We start from the raw sequence: 21,449 nt of genomic DNA on the forward strand, positions 1-21,449 counted from the left end.
TGTCTTGTGCCCATTTTGAAGGGGAATGCTTCCAAGGGGAATACTATTTTGCCCATTCAGTATGATATTGGTTGTGAGTTACTCATGTATGGCTCTTATTATTTTGCAGTATGTTCCTTCAATACCTAGTTTATTGAGAGTTTTTAACATGAGGGGATGTTGAATTTTACCAAAGGCCTTTTCTGTGGCTGTTGAGATCATCTTGTGGTTTTTGTCTTTAGTACTGTTTATGTGATGGATTACATTTATTGATTTACATATGTTGAATCAACCTGGCATCCTAGGGATGAGGCCAACTTGATGGTGGATAAACTTTTTGATGTGCTGCTGGATTTGTTTTGCCAATATTTTATTGAGGATTTTTGCATCAATGTTCATCAGGGATATTGGCCTGAAGTTTTCTTTGTTGTATCTCTGCCAGGTTTGGGTAGCATGATAATGGTGGCCTCATAGAATGAGTTAGGGAGGGAGTCCCTCCTTTTCACTTGTTTGGAATAGTTTCAATAGAAATGGTACCAGTTCTTCTTTGCACTTCTGGTAGAATTCAGCTGTAAATCCATCTGGCCCTGGGGCTTTTTTGGTTGGTAGGCTGTTTATTACTGCCTCAACTTCATAACTCATTTTTGGTCTATTTAGGGATTTAATTTCTTCCTTGTTCGGTCTTGAGAGGCTATATGCATTCAGGGATTTATCAAGTTTTTCTAGATTTTCTAGTTTATGTGCCTGCAGGTGTTTATAGTACTTTCTAATGGTTGGTTGTATTTCTGTAGGCTCAGTGGTGATATTTCCTTTATCATTTCTGATTGTGTCTCTTTGACTCTTCCCTCTTTTCTTCTTAGTCTAGCTAGAGGTCTATATATTTTATTAATTTTTTTCAATAAAACAGCTCCTGGACTCATTGATTTTTTTAAGGGTTTTTTATGTCTCTATCTTCTTTACTGCCACTCTGATCCTAGTTATTGCTTGTCTTCTGCTAGCTTTGTTTGCTTGCTCTTGGTTCTCTAGTTCTTTTAGTTGTGATGTTATGTTGTTGATTTGAGATCTTTGTAATTTTTTGATGTGGGCATTTAGTGCTATAAATTTCCTTCTTAACACTGCCTTATCTGTATCCCAGAGATTCTGCTATGGTGTCTCTTTGTTCTCATTAGTCTCAAAGAACTTCTTGATTTCTGCATTGATTTTGGTATTCATCCAGTAGTCATTCAGGAGCAGGTTGTTCAGTTTCCATGTAGTTGTGTGGATTTGAGTGAGTTTTTAAGTCTTGAGTTCTAATTTGATTGCACCGTAGTCTGAGAGATTGTTCGTTATAATTTCAGTTCTTTTGTATTTGCTGAGGAATGTCTTACTTCTGAATATGTGATCAATTTTAGAATAAGTGCTGTGTGGTCATGAGAAGAATGTATACTTTATTGTTTTTGGGTGGAGAGTTTTGCAGATGTATCTCTCAGGTTCACTTAATCCAGAGCTGAGTTCAGGTCCTGAATATCTTTGTTAATTTTCTGTCTTGATGATCTGTCTAATATTGTCAATAGGGTGTTAAAATCTCCTAGTATTATTATGTGAAAACGTAAGTCTTTTTGTAGGTCTCTAAAAGCTTGCTTTATGGATCTGGGTGCTGCTGTGTTTGGTGCATATATATTTAGGATAGTTAGCTCTTCTTGTCGAATTGAACTCTTTACCATTATGTAATGCCCTTCTTTATCTTTTTTTTTTTTTTTTTTTTTTTTTTTTTTTGCTTTTTGTTGGTTTAAAGTCTGTTTCGTCGAAAATTAGGATTGCAAACCCTGTGTTTATTTTGTTTTCCATTTGCCTGGTAAATATTCCTCCATCTCTTTATTTTGAGCCTGTATGTGTCTTTGCATGTGAAATGGGTCTCTTGAAGATAGCATATCAATGGGTCTTGATTCTATCCATCTTGCCATTCTGTGTCTTTTAATTGGGGCATTTAGCCCATTTACATTTAAGGTTAATATTGTTATGTGGAATTTATTCTGTCATCATGATGCTACCTCGTTATTTTGCAGACTTGTTTGCATGGTTGCTTCACAGTGTCATTAGTCAGTGTATTTTTATAGTGACTGGTAACAGTTTTTCCTTTCTGTATTTAGTGCTTCCTTCGGGGGCTCTTGCAAGGCAGGCCTGGTGGTGATGAATTACCTCAGGATTTGCTTGTCTGAAAAGGATCTTACTTCTCCTTTACTTATGAAGCTTAGTTTGGCCAGATATGAAATTCTGGGATAGAAATTATTTCCTTTAAGAATGTTAAATATTGATCCCCCATTTCTTCTGGCTTGTCAGGTTTCCACTGAGAGGCCCACTGTCAATCTGATGGACTTCTGTTTGTAGGCGAGCTGGCCTTTCTCTCTCTCTGCCTGCCCTTTACATATATTTTTTTTCATTTCAACCTTGGAGAATCTGACAATTATGTGTCTTGGAGTTGATCTTCTCATGGAGTATATTATTGGGGTTTTCTGAATTTCCTGAGTTTGAATGTTGACCTGTCTTGCTAGGTTAGAGAAGTTCTCCTAGATGATATCCTGAAGTACATTTTCAAACTTGATTCCATTTCCCTGGTCTCTTTCAGGTACCCCAATCATAGGTTCAGTCTTTTTACATAATCCCATATTTCTTGGAGGTTTTATTTGTTTCTTTTCATTATTTTTCCTCAATTCTTGTCTGCCTATCATATTTCAGAAAGATAGCCTTCAAGTTCTGATATTCTTTCCTCTGCTCTATTCTGCTATTGATCCTTGTGATTGCATTGTGAAATATCTTGTGTTTTGTTTTTCAGGTACATTAGATGAATTATGCTCCTCTCTAAACTGGCTATTCTAGTTATCAGCTCCTTTATTGTTTTATCATGATTCTTAGCTTCTTTGCATTGGGTTAAAACCTGTTCCTTTAACTCAGTGATGTTCTTTGTCACCCACCTTCTGAAGCCTAGTCAGTTCAGCCATCTCAGCCTCAGACCAGTTCTGTGCTCTTACTGGAGAGGTGTTGTGGTAATTTGGAGGAGAAGAGGCATTCTGGTTTTTTGCATTTTCATCGTTTTTGCGTTGATTCTTTCTCCTCTTTGTGGGCTTATCTACCTTCAATCTTTTAAGTTGCTGACCTTTGAATGGGGTTTTTGTGGGGTCTTTTTTTGTTGTTGATATTTTTGTTATTGCTTTCTCTTTGTTTGTTTTTCTTTTTAATAGTCAGGCCACTTTTCTATACGGCTGCTGCAGTTTTTCCCTTACCTAGAGGTATCACCATTGAAGGCTCCGAAACAGAAAAGATGTCAGCCTGCCCTTTCCTCTGGGAGCTCTGTCCTGGTGGGGGGAGGGGGGACACTCACCTGATGCTGACCCAAATACTCCTGTAGGAAGTGTCTGGAGACTTCTGTTGACAGGTCTCATCCAGTCAGGAGGAATGGGATCAGGTACCACTGGGTGGCCATTGGCACAGCCAGTGCACTGCAATGGGGGGAAAATCCCATGTCCAGACCACCCAGACTCTCTAGAACCAGAAGGTTGAGAGACTAATTTCTTAATATGATATTGAGTAGTAGCTATGAACATGGTCTCAGACTTAGGTTCTAGTCTGCATCCACTTTTTAACTGGATAGATCTTGGGCATGTATCTTAACTATGCTTCATATTTCTCATTTGTGAAATGGAAATTATAGTGGTAACTAGAGTCAGGTGTTGCATAATGACATTCTGAGTAAGAATGGGCCATATACACTGTGGTGGTCCCATAAGATTATATTTTTACTGTACCTCTTCTGTGTTTAGATATAGTTAGATAAACAAATATTAAACACTGTGTTATAATTGCCTATAATATTCAGTATAGTAACATGCTTATAAGTTTGTCACCTAGGAGCAATAAGCTATACATATAACCTAGGTGTGTAGTAGGCTATATTGTTGTGGCGTTTTGACTCTCACAGTTTGGTGGGCAGGAGTGTTATAGCTCTTTTACTCTTGCTGTCCATGGCTCAGTGAGCAGGAATGTTACAGCTCTTTTGCTCCCACAATTCAACGAGTTACGAGTTCTTGTCCCATAGCCAAGAGTAATAAGGTACATGGACACGGGGGCGGGTGGGGGGGTGGGCAAGGCAGAGTAGAATTTATTGAATGAAAGAAAAGCTCTCAATGGCAAGAGGGGACCCCAAAGAGGGTAGCCGTATATGAGGCTGAATCCAGGGTTTTATGAACTTAGAATGGGGGGAATGCATGCTGATTGGTTTATGGGTGGGCTTGGGAAAGGAACCATTTGATTGGTTAAAAAGCATCATTCAGAAAGAACCAATAGAGAGAGAGTAGGTAAGATGGAAATAGAAGTTCTCATTCTGGTCCGTGAATTCTACCTGGAACTGTTGCTTGGTTTTCAGGCTTTAGACTGTTCTTTCTTGAAGGTTGAGTTTCAACCGGGACCCCATCCCTGTCTGCCTTGTCTGTTTCCTGTTGCTATCAATATCATCTAGGTTTGTGTATGTATACTGTATGATGTTCACACAAAGACACAATTACCTAAAAGTGCATTTCTCAGAATGTGTCTTCATTGTTAAGTGATGCGTAACTGCATATTTAAAAGTTCTGTCAGAATTAAATGAACTAGTCAATGTAAACATATTATCAAAGTTTTTGGCATATAGTAAAAGTTCAATACATTTTAACTATTACTATTATAGCATAGATGAATTTCTTTCTACAATTCAACTGTGGAATACTCTTTTTTTCAGTTTTCCTAGATCAACTTAATTTTAAACTCTGTGACCTGATTTCACTTCAGTGAAATTTAACTTCAAGTGGAAAATTTTACTTCATCTAACTGTGGGGTTTCTCTCTATCTCTGAGTTTTGCTATGATGCCAAGATCCCAGAATTTTTGGTAGTATCAAAAATGACATGGAGAAGATTATCTGGTTACTCATGATCTGTCCAGGTCAGTTAACAAGGAGGCACCCGTTGTCCCATCCTGTAGTGTCCCTTAATATCCTTTGCTGTATTGTGACCAGTTTCAGGCAGAAGAATCTTTGGCAAGTCTTGGATGTCCAGGCCTCATTCACTCCCTGATGAACACTAGGGCAAATGTTTATTCCAAGCTCTGGATACCACCTCTAACCTGTGACCCCATAGCCCTCTCTCCCTCCTTCTTCAATCTTGGAAACTTCCTAAATCAAACAAAGAAACAAAAACCTGTTAACAGCTTTGAATGAAGAAATGGGAAAAAAAATTTAAGGGAGAAAGCGTAGATTTGATATTTTTAGAAAGTCTTTCAATAATATTTAAGATATACTTAATATATTCTAAAGATATTTAAAATATACTTTAGAGAAACTGTACCTTTGACCATGCCCTCACCTACTTAGCACCCCTGGTTTTTCTTTATAGTCAGATACTTAGTGATATATTTTCCCATGGCATATAAAAGATATTGAAAACTCATCCGTGAGGGAATATTATGTGACTCTTCTGTTATTGTTCTTGCCTTAGCTCTTATTGTATTCTTTCTCCCACTCAACCCACCTCATATTGAAGAGGAGTTAGGTGGAATCACCATTTTTACAAATAAACATTAAATTCTGTACTTTCTCATTTCCTTCTTTTTCATGGCAGAGTCCCAACAGTACCCATGTGAAACAGGCAGACCTCATATCAGGTGCAGAAAACAAGAGAGGGCGGTGCTTGTTGTAAGAAAAAAATACTGGTTACACTACCCGACAAGATATCTTTAAATAAGTGCATTTAAATAAATGGCCTTATTTAATTTGAATATTAAATGACATTGGGATACATTGATGATTGCTGTCTGTTAAAACCAAGTTCCAGAATATCCTTCAAATTTTCCAAATTTGAGAAAAATTGCCAATATAGCGTTGTAGTATATTAGCTCTCAAAAAAGCATACCTTTATTCCACCATGGGAAGAAGCATAAAGGACCCAGAAAAAGAATTCAGATATTATACTGTTAAAGTTAAGAAAGGGTAAAATTTCATATTAATGTGTCCTTCTGGTTATTTGAAGAATTTTACCTTTGAGGTGACTATATTAATAATAAAAGTTTGCTTTATGTTTATTTATATGGGGCTCAAAATTTGGAAATTTATTTTGTTCCTTTTATCATTTGATCTTTAGAACAACTCTATGAGATAAGCAGAGAAAGTATTACAATTATTTATTTCCAGATGAGAAAATCTAGGCTTAGAGAAGCTTGATCAGAGAAGAGCTGCTCAAGGTTATATATAGAGATTTTAAGTGCTGGGTCCAGCACCTCAAATCTGGCCTTTTGATTCAAACCCAGTACTCATTTCATTTATAATCTGAGGACAGGTTATAAATCTGAGGTGGCAAATAGCATCCACTTTGCATGCCAACCCTGATAAATTGGAAAGTGTGCTTGAGATGAGTCCTGAAGGACATACAGGACATAGTCAGGTGCACCTAGGGCATTTCAGGTGAAGATGACTATATAGATATAGGCTCAGAGATAGAAGACTACATGTGACATTTAAGGATCTCCAAGTATTTCTCTTTAAACTAAAAATGCCTCTTATTTTAATATTGTTTTCTTTGCCTTCTGACTCTTCAATGGAAAATCCTCCTTGATTATGCCAAGCTCCTTTGAGCCTCACCATGGCTCACTACAGCTGGGTCTCCACAGTCATGTCAGGCCTCTGGATCATTTATTCAGAGTTACTGCCAGGTTAACCCGATGGCAGTTAATTGATGTGTCTTTCTAGAAATTTGTTCTGGATAATTAGAGAAAGACTTCATCACGCTCAGTGTCTGACTATGAAATATTTTCTGATTCTATACCAATATTATGAACAAAATAAACAATCTACCTTGGTAATGAGGTTCAAAATGTTGTTATTTAATTAAAAGATTTGGGAGATTTTAAAAAACATTTTCATTTAGTAATTTATGATAGTTGTGGCTCTGATGAAAATTAACATAATAATAATTATTATTACAGCCCAAATTATTTTGCCTTTGCTATGTTTCATAAACTGTCTTAATCACTTTACAAGAACTACTATATTACTTGTAATCCTTACAATAACATACTTATCTCCATTTTATAAATGAGGTAAATGAAGCCTAGAGATGTGAGTAACTTGAGATAAAGTCACAGAATCATTAAGAGATGGAACAGGTTTGCAAACTCATGTCTTTTTGTTCCCAGATATGAGTGCTTTAACTATCACCCTTTTTAAAAATCAAAGATGCTCAATTTTGAAGGTAAAATGACGAGAGCAGAGAGAAAAAAGAAAATCACCTTAAAATATATAAATATTTGAAAAAATAGAAAGTCTTTGCTCAATATGCATGTATGATGCATATTACTTATTATCACATGTAAACATGTCAATTTGGTTTAATTATATTCAGACTATTTTTTTTCATCGTATCTTCCAGCAACCTTGCTTTTACTAATCCCACTTTATATTCTGACTCAAGAGTTTTTCTGAAATTCTGCTCCCAAATCAGTTTTTTAGGCCTTATTTGCCATAAGGGCACTCTGAACCTGACTTGATTTTTGCTAAAAACAAAACAAAAAAAACACAAACAAACAAACAAACAGACAAACAAAAAAACCACTGGACTCCAGAATCATATATACTCAGACTCCCTTTGGCTTTTTCTAATGCTTGATGTTGTTTTCATACCAATATCTATTGACTAGTTTTTCTACTAACAACTGATTTCCTTGGATTTCCAGAATATTGCATAAAAGAACATTACCAGTATGGCAAGTTTTCTGGTCAGCATTCAGACTTGTTCCTCCTGTGAATATCTTCCACTGCATGTGAGGTTAGCCTGAGTCAGGAAGATGTATCCAAGAGCTATAGTGATTCAGAATCACTGGCAAATCCACTTCTGCTAAGACAGAAAGCAAGAGTTCCAATGGATGATTACCAGATGGTTATTTTGTCTATGTTCTAATCTTGATGAGCAGAAAGTTGCTCAAGATAATAGAATCATTTGCCTCATATTCCTTGTTATGGAATAAACCTATTGATTGCTTTGGAATATTAGATATGATATAAGTGAAGTGCTTACCAGAGTACCTGTCACAAAGTATATGTGATAAAAAAAATTCACTCCATTATCTTTCATTATTTCTTTAATAAGACCACGTGAATCATTACTTTCCTTTTTGGGAAACTCATGCACTGTCTTTCATGTAGAGATTATTAAAAATACTTGTTTAGTTCCGCTCTTTTGGCCTATCTAAATGGTTCAGTCTTGAGTTCTATCAATTTCAACATTATCATGCAATTTTAAGAAACTATACTTTGGAGTGCTTCCTGAAAATAGGTTATTATAAGGTAGATGTATACCATATGTAGTGATGTTAAGTGCCTCTTGACCTGAGAACTCCTTTGTACCTTAATTTTAAGAGTAGAGTCATGAACACTAAGAAAGGCATCGATAATGGGAATAAAAATGCATTCTTTCCGAATTGCTACCTTTTGGTCTAGGGCATGTCCAACAAGCCACTTTCCAAGTGTTTATTAAATCAAGCAAGACAGTGTTTTTCACATGTCTTAATGCTTCTAGAATCAAATCAATTCAAAATAGGCCAGGAAGGGAAGTGTGTAAATCACAATTTACATTGAGAAATTGATTCCTTTCCCCAAATGAAACCATGCTCCCTGTCAGAGTGCAGGAACATCAAAGCAACTATGAACAACGAAAATAAAATAGGGGTTTTGAAATGGAAACTGAACTTTTAATGCTTTGCTTATAGTGTACAGGATGTTATTTCAGGGTAAAAACAGTCTTCTTTTAAAATTTTTTCACTTTGGAATAAACTAATGATTTTATTAATGTTCATTGTTCTTTAGAATGACAACATTTATATTTTCTTACTGTGTAATCTTTCATAGATTTTTAAGTCTGTTAAAGGAAAATTAAGAAGTTTTTGGGTTTCATTTTGTTGTTTGGTTTGGATATTTTACAATAAAAATGCCTAACTAATCTTATGGGGATACAGACTCACGGATTTTAGCCAAGCCGAAGGCTTTGTTATGAAGTTTTTGGCCCAGAATAGTCAAGTGTGGTCTTTACAGGCTTATGCCTTTTTGATTTGACCCTCTGATGTATAACTTATAAATAAGTTGTGTAATCTAAATTCCAAATGAAGACTGGATAATTATATCCAGTCATCATTCTTATTCCTAAATTGCAGCTTAAGTATGAGAGTTCAAGAAAAATTATGTTATATACTATGACATTTTATGTGATGAAAAATGATTCAAGTACTTTATACTGAAAAAATTAGTTTCCATGTTTTCTTTTGGTGAAATGAGTCTTCTATCAGGTGTGACCACAATGGTAAAAGTAAGATACTGCACTTTAAAGGTCATATTACTAATTTGGGCACATTTACTTGTTAATCTGCATTAGTAAATAAAAAATCCAGTTTTTAGTTGAATAGGTTTTGGACAATAAAATGGCCATGTAATATAAAACTTTATATGCTGTATTAAGTTGGTGTGTCTAGGTGTGAGTATAAACAAGCAAACAGAATGCTTCAAGAGTTAAAGTGGCATTTGAAAATATTATAAGAGGGCTTACAGGAATTATGGGAAATCATAATGCAATTATACCTTCACATAATAGAGGTTTCCAAAGAAGAAAAGGGAAAAGGGCCAAGAAGGACTGGTTGAAAATTTCCCTAATCTGTGGATAGATGCCAACAACCAGGTAGAAGGATAATATAACTCTCCAGTAAAATTGAAACCAAAGAGGAATCCATGAAGACACATAATAATCAAGCTAACATAATCAAAAACAAAGAAAAAATTTGGACAGCATCACAAGATAAGAAACACATCACATACAAAGGTGTACCAATGCAATTGTCAATGGATTTCTCAGCAGAAACCCTACAGGCCAGGAGAGAGGGATGATATATTCAAAGTGCTCACAAAAAAATCTTGCTAAGCAATAATAGTTTTCCCAGCAAAACTGTCTTTCTGAAATCAGGTAGAAATGAAAGCTTTCCCAGACAAACAAAAGCTAAGGGAGTTCATCACTGCTATACTTGCTTTATAGAAATTGCTAAAGGGAGTTCTTTAAGCTGAAACAAAAATATAATAATAACATGGAACTACAAAAGTACAAAACTGAAGGTATAAAAAAAACAGGGCTATATTCAGAATACTCTAGCGTTAAAATAATGATATGTAAGGCAATTTTATCCCCAGTATGAGGGTTAAAAGACAAAACTATGTGGTCAGCTATAGATATTATAGCTAATAAGAACAAGAATAATATCTACAGTTGTAATTAATTGTCAAGAAATACACACTGAAAAATGACAAATTCTAAGGTCAAAAACATAAAATGTCGAAAGAGGAATAAAAGTGTAGAGTTGCTGTATGAAAAGTTAAGTTATTATTAGCTTTAAATAGTGTAAGAAATTCTACATAAGCCTTATGGTATCCACAAAGAAAAATCCTTAGTAGAAGTACAAAGCAAAAATGAAGGGATTCAAAGCATATAACTACACCAAAACATCAAACCACAAAGGAAGACAGCAAACAAGAGAGAAAGATATGAAGTAGCTACAAAAAAAAGAAAAAGAAAAAGAAACAAACAAAAAACAGAAAACAACTAACAAACTGGTAGTAGTAAGTCCTTACCTATCAATAATTACTTTCTATGTAAACAAATTAAATTATTTAATAAAACATCATAGAGTGACTAAAGGGATAAAAAAAATAAGACCCACTATATGCAGCCTAGAAGAGACTTGCCTCAGCTTGAAAGACACATAGACTAAAAGGAAAGGGATGGAAAAAGCTATTCTAAACAAATAAAAAGCGAAAGAGAGCAGAGGAAGCTTTATTTATATCAGACAAAACAGACTTTAAGTCAAGAACTATAAAAAATGACAAAGAAAGACATTATATCATTATAAAGGGATCAGTTCTTCAAAAAGATATGACAATTATAAATATGTATGTACCCAACATCAGAGCACCTACGTATATAAAATCAAATATTAAAGAATCTGAAGGGAGAAGAGGACTGCTCTATAGTAGGTGTCTTTCAACAATAAACAGATGACTGAGACAAAATATTAATATGAAAACATTGGACTTGAACAATACCCTAGACCAAATGTACCTGACATTTACAGAACATTCTATTCAGCAGCAACAGAATACACATTCTTCTCAAGCACACACAGATAATCCTTCAGGATAAATCACATGTTAGGCCACAAAACAAGACTCAGCAAATTTAAGAAGATTGAAGTTATATCAAGTATCTTTTCCAACCACAATAGCATGAAACAAGAAACTGACAACAGAGGAATTAAAGAAAATTCACAAATACATAAAAATCAAACAAAATGCTCCTAAATGAACAGTGGGTCAATAAATTAATACAGATATTTAAAAATATCCGAGACAAACAAAAATGGAAACAGAGCATATCCAAACTTACAGGATGCAACAAAAGCAATTCTAAGAACAAAAGTTATAGCAATAAATGCCTACATCAAAAAAGAAGAAGTATCTCAAATAAACAACCTAATATCATATCTCAAATAACTGGAAAAAAAGAAACTAAGCCCAAAGTTAACAGGAGGAAGAAAATAAAGACCAGAGCAGAAATAAATGAATTAGAAACTAGAAAAACAATACAATGAAACAACAACAACAACAAAACTAGAGTTGTTTTTTTTTAAAGTTAAATAAAACTGGCAAACCTTTAGCTAGACTAAGAAAAACCTCAGTAAATAAGATCAGAAATAAAACAGGAGACATTACAACTGATACCACAGGAATGCAAAGAACCATAAGAGCCTACCATGAACAACTATTTGCCAACAAATTGAATAACTTAGAAGAAATGGATACATTCCCAGACAAATGCAACCTACCAAAACTGAATCATGAAGAAATAGAATATCTGAGCGAAAGAATAATGAATAAGAAGATTGAATCTGTGATAAAATCTCTCCCATTAAAGAAAAGCCCAGAACCCAATGGCTTCACAGCTGAATTCTATCAAACATCTTTAAGAACTAATATCTATCCTTTTCAAACTCTTCAAAAAAAAAAAAAAAAAAAAAAGGAAAGAAATATTTCCAAACTCTTTTTACAAGGCCAGAATTACCCTGATATCAAAACCGGACAAGGACATTACAAGAAAAGAAAATTGCAGTCTGATATTTTTGATGAACATAGATGCAAAAATCTTCAACAAAATCCAAAAAAAAAAAAAATTCTACAACACATTAAAAGGATCATTCACCATGATCAAGTACAATTTATACCCGAGATACAAGTATGGCTCAAAATATGCAAATCAATATGTGTAATACAGTACATTAGCAGAACAAATGACAATAATGTGCCCATATGATCATCTCATTTGATGCAGAAAAAGCATTTGACAAAATTAAACATCTTTTCATGATAGAAACTCTCACCAAATTAGATGTAGAAGGAATGTATCTCAACACAATAAAGGCTATCTATGAGAAGCCCACAGCTAATATTACACTCAATGGTGAAAAGTTGAGACTTCCTTTAAGATCTGGAAAACAAGGAGGATGCCCACTGCTACATTTCTATTCAACATAGTATTGGAAGTCCTTCTCAGACCAAGTAGGCCACAGAAAGCCATAAAATGCATTTAAATAGGAAAGAAGGAAGTGAAATTGTCACTGTTTGCTAATGATATGATCTTATATTTAGAAAACCCTACAAACTCCACCAAAAACTTGTAAGTGCTAATAAATGAATACAATAAAGTTGCGGGTTAATAAATCAACACACAAAAATCAGTACTGATTCTATACACTAACAACAAACTATCTGAAAAAGAAATCATCCAACTTACAAGGGATGTGAAGGACCTCTTCAAGGAGAACTACACACCACTGCTCAATGAAATAAAAGAGGACAAACACAAATAGAAGAACATTCCATGCTCATGGATAGGAAGAATCAATATGGTGAAAATGGCGATATTACCCAAGATAATTTACAGATTCAATGCCATTCCCATCAAGCTACCAATGACTTTCTTCACAGAATTGGAAAAAACTACTTTAAAGTTCATTTGGAACCAAAAAAGAGCCCACATTGCCAAGACAATCCTAAGCCAAAAGAACGAAGCTGGAGGCATCATGCTACCTGACTTCAAACTATACTACAAGGCTATAGTAACCAAAATACCATGGCACTGGTACCAAAACAGAGATATAGACCAATGTAAAAGAGCAGAGCCCTCAGAAACAATACCACACATCTACAACAATCTGATCTTTGACAAACCTGACAAAGACAAGAAATGGGGAAAGGATTTGCTATTTAATAAATGGTGCTGGGAAAACTGGCTAATCATATGTAGAAAGCTGAAACTGGATTCCATCCTTACACCTTATACAAAAATTAATTCAAGATGGATTAAAGATTTAAATGTTAGACCTAAAACCATAAAAACCCTAGAAGAAAACCTAGGCAATACCATTCAGGACATAGGCATGCGCAAGAACTTCATGTCTAAAACATCAAAGCAATGGCAACGAAAGCCAAAATTGACAAATGGGATCTAATTAAACTAAAGAGCTTCTGCATGGCAAAAGAAACTACCATCAGAGTGAACAGGCAACCTACAGAATGGGAGAAAATTTTTGCAATCTACTCATCTGACAAAGGGCTAATATCCAGAACCTACAAAGAACTCAAACAAATTTACAAGAAAAAAACAAACAGCCCCATCAAAAAGTGGATGAAGGATATGAACAGACACTTCTCAAAAGAAGACATTTATGCAGCCAACAGACACATGAAAAAATGCTCAACATCACTGGTCATCAGAGAAATGCAAATCAAAACCACAATGAAATACTATCTCACACCAGTTAGAATGGCAATCATTAAAAAATCAGGAAACAACAGGTGCTGGAGAGGATGTGGAGAAATAGGAACACCTTTTACACTGTTGGTGGGACTGTAAACTAGTTCAACCATTGTGGAAGACAGTGTGGCAATTCCTCAAGGATCTAGAACTAGAAATACCATTTGACCAAGCCGTCCCATTACTGGGTATTTACCCAAAGGATTATAAATCATGCTGCTATAAAGACATGCGCACACGTATGTTTATTGCAGTACTATTCACAATAGCAAAGACTTGGAACCAATCCAAATGTCCATCAATGATAGACTGGATTAAGAAAATGTGGCACATATACACCATCGAATACTATGCAGCCATAAAAGAAAGGATGAGTTCATGTCCTTTGTAGGGACATGGATGAAGCTGGAAACCATCATTCTGAGCAAAGGACAGAAAACCAAACACCTCATGTTCTGACTCATAGGTGGGAATTGAATAATGAGAACACCTGGACACAGGAAGGGGAACACGACACACTGGGACCAGTAGTGGGGTTGGGAGAGGGGTGAGGGATAGCATTAGGAGATATACCTAATGTAAATGATGAATTAATGAGTGCAGCACACCAACACGGCCTATGTATATATATGTAACAAACCTGCACATTGTGCACATGTACCTTAGAACTTAAAGTATAATACAAAAAAATTTAAAAAATTTTAAAAAAAAGAAATCAAAAGCACAATTCCATTTATAATAATGACAAAAATAAAATACTTAGGAATAAATTTAAACAGGAAAGTGAAGGAAGTGTACACTGAAAACTGTGAAACATTGATGAACAAAATTGAACACAACACAAATAAAGCGGAAGAAACCCCATGTTCATGGATTAGAATAATTAATTTTGTTGGAAAAATTAATAATATCAGTCTTTCATACTATCCAAATTCACACTGCCATACAAATTCATAGTAATCCGTACTTCTCAAAGCAATCTACAGACTCAATGCAATCTCTATCAAAATATCAATGTTATCCAATGTCATAGTAATAGAAAAAATAATACTAAAATTCATATGAAACCACAAAAAATCCTAAATAGCTAAGGCAATTATGAACAAAAAGAACAAAGCTGGAGGTATCAAACTGTCTGATTTTTAAGTATATTACAAAGCAATAATAACTAAAACAGTGTGGTATTAGCCAAATGAAAAGACACATTGACCAATGAAACAGAATAGAGGGCCAAGAAGTCAACATACATATATATAGTCAGCTGATTTTTCACAAAGGCGCTAAGAGTACACAATGAAAAAAGGACAGTCTCCTCAATAAATGGTGTTGGGAAAAGCAGACTTCCAAGTGCAGTAAAATTAAATTGGATTGTTATTGCATGCCATATAAAAATCAACTCAAAATGGATTAAAGAATTGAACATAAAACCAGATACTCTGAGACTAAAAGAAGAAAACCTAGGAAAAAACTGTATAGCATTGATCTGGACAATTATTTTTTGTATTTAACCACAAAAATACAGGCAATGAAAGCGAATAGACAAATGTAATTTGAGCAAATTAAAAAGTTTCTGCACAGCAAAGGAACCAACTAATGTTGTGCAGAAACAACCTATAAAGTGAGAGACAATATTTGCAAGTCACACATCCAATAAGGAGTTAGTATCTAAAATATGTAGGGAGCTTAAACAATGGCAAGAAAACAACCCAGTTAAAAATGAGAAAGGGGCCTGAACATACATTTCTCAAAAGAAGACATATAAATGTCAAATAGATATACGTAAAAAATGTTCAACATCACTAATCATTAGGAATATGCAAATTAAAATCATAATGACATATCATCTCACACCTGTCAGAATTTTTTTTTATAAACAAGATGAAAGGTAAGTGTTGGTGAGGATGCAGAGTAAAGGGAACCGTTATATGGTGTTGGTGGAAATGTAAATTAGTACAGCCATTGTGAACAGTATGGAAGTTCCCCAATAAACTAAGAATAGAATTACTGTATGACCCAGCAATTCCACTTCTGGGTATTTACCAAAAAGATTTAAACTCAGGCTGTCAAAAGATGACTGCATTCCCTTGTTCACTGCAGCAGTATTCACAAGAGCCAAATTATCGAATCAACCTAAGTGTCCAAAAACAGATAAATGCGTAAAGAAAATGTGGTACGTCTACACAATGGAATCCTTAAAGAGAATGAAATTATGTCAGGTGTAACAACGTGGGTGAAATTGGAGAACATTATGCTAATTGCAATAAATCAGGCATGGAAAGACAGATACATGTTCTCACATATATGTGGAACCTAAACCAGTTGAACTTATAGAAGCAAAAAGTAGAATCATGGTTACAGAGGGTGAAGAGGTAGGGGAAATAAAAAAATGATGGTCAAAGGGCACAAAATTTCAAACAGGAGAAATAACATTTTTTTTCCACCAAGACGGAGTCTCACTTTGTCACCCAGGCTGGAGGGCGGTGGCGTAACTCGGCTCACTGCAACCTCCATCTCCTGGGTTCAAGCAATTCTTCTATCTCAGCCTCCTGTGTAGCTGGGATTACAGGCACATGCCACTATACATTTCAAAATTGCTAAGAGAGTAAATTTTAAATATTCTCGCTATGAAGTATGTTAAGTATTTGAAGCAATGGATATGTTAACCTAGCATGATTTAATTACTCTACATTGTGTTTATAAATTATAACATCACTTTGTATCCTATATATTTATACAATTATGGTCAGTTTACAATAAAAAGATGCAAACATATATTCATTGAACATTGAAAAAGGCACTATATCATAAAAGAATACTGTTTTCTCATGATAATCCAGGTAGGTATGTGTTATTTTGTTTTGTTTTAGTGTGTTCATTGAAAGTACTTCAGTTGTCAAGAACATTCATGTGTGAGTCTGCATACTGTTTAGAGTATTTTCCATTTTTCTCCCAGATATGCTGTCTATGCTGTTCTGTGCCCAGTGAAACTACCTGTGTGGTGTGCATCCGTGAACTCTCTTACCCTCTGGTTTCCTGGTTGGTTAAGCAAATGAGGAGCATCAGAGAGAGGGAGTAGAGCGAGTTTCTCTGGCTTCCTCATGACGGCTTTGCCAAGGGCAGTATCAGCTCCAGCCAGGCAGTCCTCTTCTCATAGCGCTCTCTCTCCATTTCCATTATTGTAGTGTCTTTTTCTTTTTCTTTTTTTTTTTTTTTACTGGAGAACTATAAATACTTAGACTATCCACTGTTACTAGACCCAGGTATTGCAGTATCTTTTGTGCTTCCCTTACATCTTATTCAAATCTTTATAAATGGTCCCTTTACTACACTATTCATAAATTATGCAACTTGAGTGTACCACATATTTTCTGTTAGAACTGGGCTGATTCACATTCTTCTTCACAAGATAATAGAAGAAACTCATGCGTCTTCTAATTGCAAGTGTTCTTAGGTCTAGTACAGTGAAACAGAACACTCACACAAGTCAGGCAAAGCAAATTTACTCCTCACAAATGGCAGAGGATAAACAGAAGCCTAGAAGCCACGGCAAGCAAGTCCCTCTATGTTTAGGAAAGCTGCTGAGGGAGTATGGAGTCTTGTCTGGCCATACCCCGTATTGCACTGATGCTGAGAGACCCCGGAAGTGCTCCACTCTGGGTTTTATACCCTGGGCATAACTTTAATTGCTAGGCACAAGTGTTGCAGAACATACTGTTCTAGAAGAAATGAGAATATAGTCTGGGATGTTCTGGATATATCCTCCTTATCTTAGGGTATTGCATTCTCAATGCATTCTGCTTGAGAACTGAAAGCAAGAAGGGGAAGATCTGGGTTGGTCAAACTCATCTGGGGACATTCCCTCCTACACTAATCCATCTCCATAAACCTGGCAGCTCTTTGACTCCTGGAAACTAATGAACATTCATCTTAGGATTCTCTTCCTCATCTCAATGACCACATTCCTCTTTGGCATTGATGTTCTCTCCTAGAAGTCTTAGTTTCATGGATATTGGTTTACTTTAATTCTTTATCGATAAATTGAGATCCAGCATAAATACATCCTCTTCCATAAAGTCTTATTCACAGTTCTGCCACCTTGTGCTCCTAGTCAGAATCAGGTCTTCGTCTTGGCATTGTATTGGTTCTTTGTTTAAAACACCACTAAGGAGCAATCTCATCCATTAGCATAGCAGAGTCATGTTTTTAAATATAGGTTTCTTGAAACCAAAGACTTTCAACAACCAAGGGGCTCTGCTAGATACATTGGAAGGAGGATATGAAAAAAAGAATACAAGTTAGTAATCAGATTCAGTTTCTATCAACTTGCTCTAAAAAGAAGGCTGCCAGTAGAACTTAGGTTCTTTGATAATAATTTTCTCCAAACACGAGTATAAAACATTATATCACTCCTCTGGCCAGCAAACAAAACTCATAAACAACCTTTGATGTCTTTCCTTGTTTTCAAACTAAAATTTAAACTCCTGAGTATCATATGGAAGCACTCAAAGAATGGGACTCCAGGCAATGTAGGTTTAGTTTTCATTCTGCCATATGACTACTTCTAACACTGCACCTCACTGGATTGCTCAGCACTACATTTCATGCCCTATGCCTCTGAGGTTGCACACTTTTCTTTTTCTTATCTTTTCCTTTACCATCATTTCTATCTGTTAGAGGAAGGGTGTTCCTGTCAGGAGCCAGACCAAATGCCACTGTTCCCACCAAATCTTTCCAACTCTAATGAATGGCAATATGTTACCGTAGTTTGCCTTTTACCAGCACCCATGGTGTGCTGTACATCTTTCTCATTAGATTCTAACCTCTTAGGTGAAGGAATCAAATTTATTAATACTTGTAGCCTGATGGTGTCTAGTAGAGGGCCTCTTTTGTACATGTATTTTGAACTCAGTAAGTATGTCTAAAGTGAAATGACTTACTGATGCTGTAACTAAACTAGAGCCACCATTCTTCAGATGATAACAGTAAATTAGCTGCACAGCATGAGGAGTAATATAAAGTTAGTTAAATTTGCAAGTTTTAGCCTTATTAGCCTTTATTTAAATTAAAAACTGCATTATTTCAGTTTCCGCCTCTGGCACAAGACTATGTTTGGCTTCCATTTCTTCTCTTTCCACATGGAATTACTCTCAAAAGCTGCAAAAGACAAGTTATACAACATTATCTTTTTTACTTCTTTTGAATTTGCCTTGCACCTTTGAAAATGTGTCTTTCAAAACTTATTGGCCTGCTTTTTAAAATAATTATATAATTAAGTAAAATATGAAAAAATACATACTTGACTAAGACGCAAATATCCATGATTTATAAAATATAGAATCAGCTTTGGTCCAATTATTAAACCTTAAAAGTATTAAAGGGGCTTTTTTTAAACATCTAAGGATGTTCTTTTTTTTTTTTCAAAAATAAATCTCCAAAGCTACCTATGGATTTATTGAAATATTTATGATGAAACGAATCCAGAAGCTTTATGTTGGTGGCATCAGAAAGAGGCTGAGTGATAGGCATGATCTGATTCTTAGGGTGAATTATTAAAAATATATTCTTCTTTTCAGATCAAGAATTGAAAGATCAAGCAGCACAGTTCAAAAGTTGAAAGAGATTAGATAAAAGATGGGTTGTGCAGAAGAACCCAAGGAAGAGATGAAACAACTGGTGAGTTGGTCACTAAATTTCATTGCACCATGTGTGAATGAGAGAGAACTTATATTTCTAAAAAGAGACTATTCCTGATTGATTAGTGGCAAATATTAAGTTTACATTTGTCCTGTATAAATAAAATATTCTCTTAATACTGCTATTTCTAATAAAAAAGTATATATAATTTTTGAGCATTTATCAAAGGCCTCATGTATTATTTTATTTAATCCACATAAGATCCCCTTGAGGAAGACACTGTTATTTCTCCTATCATACAAAAGAGAAAATAGAAGGAGAAAAATTTCATAATTTGCCTAAAGTCAAACAGAGAGTAAGTAGCAGAGAAAGGATTCAATTGTAGATATGTCTGTCTTTGAGGTCTTAATTATTCTATATCCTGGCTCCCTTATTTCACATATAACATGTAAATGAAAATTAAAACCTGGCCCAGAGTACTCTGATAAGAATTTAAATGTACTCCTAGGTTTTGAATCCATGTATCACATGTCCTATAGTTGTGATATTCTCTGATTATTCACTAACGCATTCCATAAATATTGTTAGGTAACTGTCACAAATCATGTGAACCCAAGCAACTGGAAATATAACACTGAAAAAATTATAGTCTTCCACTCAAGCAGTTCTTCATTTAGGAAGGGATATAGGTAAGTTAATACGTGGTTGTGACATTGCAGATAAATGACAGTATAAAGATAAGTACAGGAAACCCAAAGGGGCCACCCATCCCAGACTTGTCTCTGTGTGTGTTTGTAGAGGGGCATCAGATAAAACTTCGTGAGGGAATGTCATCCAAGTTGAGATCAGAAGGATAAGAGTTGAAAGTTAGCTAGTAAAGGGAAAGAGATCCAAGCAGAAAGATGAGCCATCACAGAGGCATGGAGTTGAGAAAGGATTAAGCATTCAGATAACAGCACTTCAGAGTGGCCTGGCATATAACTCGCAAAGACAGAGAGGGTAGAAGGTGGCCTTCCATGTCACTCAGTTCACACCATTGATCCCAAGTATGGAAGAGGCTGCCTCTGAAACCAAAAGATATCTACCTGGATATTTCATTTTGCTTTTAGTGATAGGAAGGGCCACATATCCCAAACTACTGCAGACCACTGAATCTTTATAATTTTCACTGGGCTCCTTATTAAATAGAGTTTATTTCTCAGGATCTATATACTATGAGTCCTATTAAGACCTCCAATATACTTACTAATTCTTGCTTAGCTTAACTACTTAATTGATGTCAATGGTAAAGTGAACCACTGTGGCATTCTGTGAAAGAGTCCAGAGATATGTCAGATACCACTGAGTCAAACTACTATTGATGAAAACAAAGAGGTTGGAGTGAATGGTGGCTCATACCTGTAATCCGAGAACTTTGGGAGGCCAAGAGCAGGTGGATCACTTCCGAGGTCACGAGTTGGCCAGAGAATCAGCCTAGCAAACATGGCAAAACCATGTCTCTGCTAAAAATACAAAAATTAGCCAGGCATGGTAGCACCCGCCTGTAATCCCTGCTACTTAGGATGCAGAGGTGGGAGGATCAGTTGCATGACCCAGGAGGCAGAGGTTGCAGTGAGCTGAAGATGGCACCACTGTAGTCCAGCCTGGATGACAGAGTGAGACTCTGTCTGAAAAGAAAGAAGACAAACAGAAAGCCCCCTTCAAAAGAAAGAAAGACGAGGAACGAGATGATGAGAGAGAGAAGAGAAAGAGAACGAGTCAAGAGAAAGACGAGAAATGTATATTGTTGCAGTATTGGGGGCTACATGAATGCAAACTGGTCACATACTATAAAAACTAAGGCTATTCTAATCTAGTCTAGCAAAGATACTAACACAGCAGCTGCAAGTGGGGCTATTACTTGATTGAATTTGTGTTAATATATTGTCATTCT

At 35.4% G+C, this 21,449-nt stretch overlaps 1 long non-coding RNA gene across 2 annotated transcripts in view; it reads right to left on the reverse strand.

Moving 5' to 3' along the window:
- Window positions 1-4,175: 4,175 nt before the first annotated feature.
- Window positions 4,176-21,449, reverse strand: part of LOC103886310 — a 56,319-nt gene continuing 39,045 nt past the window's right edge. Inside the window, exons 2-4 of one of the 2 annotated variants that reach the window (XR_649823.4) lie at window positions 16,905-18,133; window positions 7,736-7,870; window positions 4,176-5,160 (exon numbers count right to left, since the gene is read on the reverse strand). This is a non-coding gene — a long non-coding RNA (uncharacterized LOC103886310). The remainder of the gene's footprint in view (window positions 5,161-7,735; window positions 7,871-16,904; window positions 18,134-21,449) is intronic. The other variant, XR_001906411.3, reaches the window with a different exon arrangement.

Source organism: Papio anubis, chromosome 1 (assembly GCF_008728515.1).
Source record: "Papio anubis isolate 15944 chromosome 1, Panubis1.0, whole genome shotgun sequence".
Taxonomy (NCBI): Eukaryota; Metazoa; Chordata; class Mammalia; order Primates; family Cercopithecidae; genus Papio; species Papio anubis.